This window comes from Marmota monax, unplaced genomic scaffold (genome assembly GCF_021218885.2).
Source record: "Marmota monax isolate L192 unplaced genomic scaffold, Marmota_monax_Labrador192_F-V1.1 WCK01_AAM20220418_F8-fsc00012, whole genome shotgun sequence".
Classification (NCBI taxonomy): domain Eukaryota; kingdom Metazoa; phylum Chordata; class Mammalia; order Rodentia; family Sciuridae; genus Marmota; species Marmota monax.
The window spans coordinates 1387485-1392134 of NW_026695227.1; positions in this window are offsets into that span (position 1 = coordinate 1387485).

A 4650-nucleotide genomic window follows, 5' to 3' on the forward strand; every position below is an offset into this window, starting at 1 on the left:
TTCCCGCCCCCAGCCCCACTCTCTGGGCGCCCCTCCCTTCTCCTTTCCAAGGCTCTGGAATGTGTCACATGGGAAATGGATCATGTGGCTCAAGGGGAGAATGTGGCCATCTTCTCCTTCCCTTCCCCCACTTTTCCTTTCAGCTGCGGAAATCTCTGACCTGATTGGCTCCTACCAAAAATCTCCATATGAAAAGGGGAAGATTCAACTACCCAAACCTCCAGCTTTCTCTACTTTCTTTTTTTTTTTTTTTCATCCGACAATTTCATCTTGAGCATGCAGAGCTGCTTGGTCTGGGAGGGAAATGATGCTTTCTCGCCAATCTTTCTTTTTCTCTATCACCATCAGTATCCTGACATGGCAAGGTGTTCCTTAACTCCCCTATGGAGCCCCCTTAGCACAGCTGGGACAATCGAGTGTTCAGCACCACGGACAGCATTACAACCCATTCAGCACTCGTTAAAGTCATTTGTCCATTTCTTTCTCAGGTAAATAAAAATATTTCAAAATATTTCCCTGAGGTCTTCTATGTAAATATAAATTATACCATATATTTGGCATTCTGACTTCCTCTACTGTCAACTTACTTATAAACTTACCTTATAAACATAATTTTTATTTCTTTAAACCCTACCCTTTAGATATACTGTTTTTGTTTTCTTTTTCATTTTGGAGGAGAATAGAAGGTGGATTTTCATAACCGTTTTACTATATGTCCATATCTCTATGCTTATGGGAAAAACCATAACAACAGAGGAATTCTTGGGTGTAAAAGCCCAGATATCTTTAGCCCCATCCCTAGGCCTCAGGCAAGGCTGAATAGAGGCAGGATGCAAGCCTGGCTTGAGCTGTTTTGTGTGGGTCTATCCTGCTTTGCTGACGTCCTGGTTGCCATGGTGCTAGGTAACTGCTGAAGGGGATGATTTCTTTCAAAACCAGTCACCATGGGACCCTGATGACTAAAGAAAGGAACAAGGAAAAGGCTGAATTGCTGAGAGGGCGTTCAATTAGTATTTTCAGAACCAAATTTACCTAATGGGACCTTTCCTTACTGAATTGTTGCTGACCCTAAATATTGAAAGGATTCTGGGAATCAGTATGAACACTGAAATGTTAACTCCTCCCATCCTCCCGTTGCTTCCATCTAGGTGCAACTGAATGAAAATGCCAGCCTTGTAGAATGATTGTGGAGTGTCATCATAGAGTGGTGGGAAGAACACAAGAGAGGTACTTCTCTTTAGGTTAGGACTTCTGACTTTTGGGGAGCCATTCATCTGAGTCCAAACAGTCTTAATTGACAAATACATTAGAATCAAACCTCCTAATTATTGATACTTGAAACAGTTTGCAAATGCTTTACAATTTTAGGAGAAAATGAAAAATAGTTTTGAATATAAATTGTTAAGTTATTTTAAATAAATATAAATTCAATAATTGGACAGCATTTGGATGACCCCAAATCAGGAATTTAAACTAGGTAAAAACTTGTTTCATAAGGTTGGCATATAACTAACTGCTTCTGAGATTCCAAATAAAGGCAATTATGACTATTGATGTTTTGGAGGAGAAATGCTAACATACAATGTGCATAAATGCAAACTTTGTTAAAAGAAAGGTGGCAGAGAGGAGCTGGAGTGTAATTTTAAGACCTTGACTCAACATCCATGGTTTAAGATATTGATATTTCTTATTTTTATTTTAGAAGAGTCAAGTTAATTCTAGTTTTTCTATATAAGACTCAAAGAAATTTAAGTCTTAATTCTGACATTTGCCACTTTCAGAAAATCCACTTATCAAGAAAGCTATATGCACAGCCAGGCCTGGTGGCACACACCTGTAATCCCAGCTACTCAGGAGCCTAAGGCAGGAGAATTGATAGTTCAAGGCCAGCCTGGGCAATTTAGTGAAAGTTTGTTTCAAAATAAAGAATAAAAAGGGATGGGGCTGAATTCAGTGGTAGAACACTCCAGGTTCAATTCCTAGTACCACAAAAAAAAAAAAAAAAAAAAAAGAAGAAGAATAAGAAGAAGAAGAAGAAGAAGAAGAAAAGAAAGAAAGAAAGCTAGATACAAATGTTAAGAAATTCTTAGGGCAACCCCTATTGGGTCCTCTCTTGCCCTGCCTCTTTTCTTCTCACTTGAATAAATCCTACTCCTTAAAAAAGAATCTTAAAAGTCAGCAGGCTGGTGACTTGAATATCACCTCCTCACTTGGTCAAATAATAATAACAATAAGAACAACTAATATTTTAACACGTGCCAGGTATTTACATACATGGTGTCCCTAATTGTCCTATCAACTCAATGAGAGGAATTATTATAAATATTTCTGTTTTACAAATGAAGAAACTGAGGCTCAAGAAAGCTAAGAAGCTGCACAGTTTTAGGGTGAAAGCTAGGACTTGGAAACATCTCACCTACTACAGAGGAGGCACAGTGTACTATACTATTCTTTATCATGAATAAATTAGACTAAAATAATGGGTCAAATTAATGCAATATGATCCACTACTACAGGCATTTGATAGGAGAAATCTCAAATATCTTTTGAAATTATTTGAGACCAAAGAAGAAAAAAAAAAGAAAGAAAATAAGAAAAAAAATTATTTCTCTCTTTTAAGATGATTGCATATATCCATAATGGTTTAATGACAGAATAATAAAAAAAATTTACAGGGTGTCATAATCTAAAATACTGTAAGGATGGCTATAAAACATGTTATATAATTGTACTAATTCTGTGTGTGTGTGTGTGTATATATATATATATATATATATATACATATATATATTTTACACATATATATACACATATATATACACATATATATATTTTACCTTATTTTATTTTTGTGGTGCTGAGGATGGAACCCAAGGCCTCACACATGCAAGACAAATGGTCTACCGCTCAGCCCCAGCCCCAGCCCCACTAATTCTGTTTTTAAATGTTTAATTTGTAGATAGTTGTTTTCTATCCAAACCCACAAAACCCCACGACACTTGAAGAATTGAGGTATCTCTAAAAAAAAAAAAAAAGAATGTGTGTGTGTTTTTCCCTCCTTGGCCTAGGGAGTCTAGTTGCCTTTGAATAGTGTGGCACTGTTTGAAAGTTACAAAAGGAATAGAGGGAAAAGGAATTAATATTTGCCTTCTGAAATTTAAAATAGGAGCAAAATAGACTTGAAATCTAGTCTTGACTAAATTCCTTTATTCTGCCCTTGGCTTGTCATCAACCAAATCTAGATGTTGCTCACAGTTTTTTTAAAAAAAATATATGTATTTTTTTAGTTGTAGATGACACAATACCTTTAAAAATAAAGGTATTTATTATTTTTATGTGGTGCTGAGGATCTAACCCAGTGCCTCACGTGTGCCGGAGGAGTACTCTACCACTGAGCTCCAACCCCATCCCCGCCACAGTTTTTTGTATAGTAAAGCTACATCTTCATGCAAAACTTTCCAAAGGGTGTCCAAAGAGTACAGACAGTCTTATGGGAACTAATTTCAAGATCCTCAGTGTCCACAAGCACGCCTTCTGGAACTGCTTTTCCTGAGAACTGGTGCAGTCAGGACACCATGCTGCTCTCAGTCTCCACTCAGTAGTTTTTCTTCCATTTTGCCATAGAATGTCAAACCTCTCACCACTGTTACCTCAAGCCCCACAATGGTGCATTCTTTGAACTTGCAAACCTCTTGAGGACCCAACAAAAGAACAACTGGAAATATTGGGGATGGTTTTGAGAAAGTAAATGGCTCCAATAATTGGGTAACAAATCCTTTTAGAAGTAAGGAAATTTCCAGTTGCTTTAAACAAAATTGAAAACCAACTTCTATTCAACTGTCCACTGAGAAATTCATTAAAATGGTTTTCTTTTTGAAAAGCTCTTTTTTTTTTCTTAACAGAAGAATGTCAGCTAATAAATGCAATTTTATAATCAGAACACCATTTTTATAGCCTCCTATAAAATAACTGATTCAGGTAAAGATCATGATGGGTAATCAAATCATTAGTGTAAAGTAACTGCCTGAAGAAATGAGAAATATTTTTTAATATTTATTTTTTAGTTATAGATGGACACAATGTGTTTATTTTACTTAATGTGTTGCTGAGGATCGAACCCAGTGCCTCACACATGCTAGGCGAGTACTCTACCTCCGAGCCACAACCCCAGCCCAAGAAATGATAAATATTTATGGAGACGCAAATGCTAATTATCCTGATGTGATTATTGCACATAGTATACATATATTAAATTATAATACTCTTCCCCACTAATATGTATAATTATTATATATCAAAAAGTTATTGGGGAGCAGGTTGTTTACAAATTATTTAGAAAGTACAAAGGGAAATGTATTGTTTTCCATGGAAAGATTGTTGGGTGGGGGGTTACCATCTTAAACAAGTGACCAAATTTCACATCACTAATAATGGAATAATGTAAACTTAAGCCTGATGTGAAAGGATGTGATCTATTCAACATTACTGATGAAGTACTCTTTTAAAAATGTTTACCCTGAATCTGATCAAATACTGATACATAATATCTTTTTTTTAAAGGCAAGTAGACAGACAAGTTAAAAGACACCACAAGGAAATAATTAGTCAAATTGAGAATATAGAATATATAAGAGAGCTAGCCTAGAATCA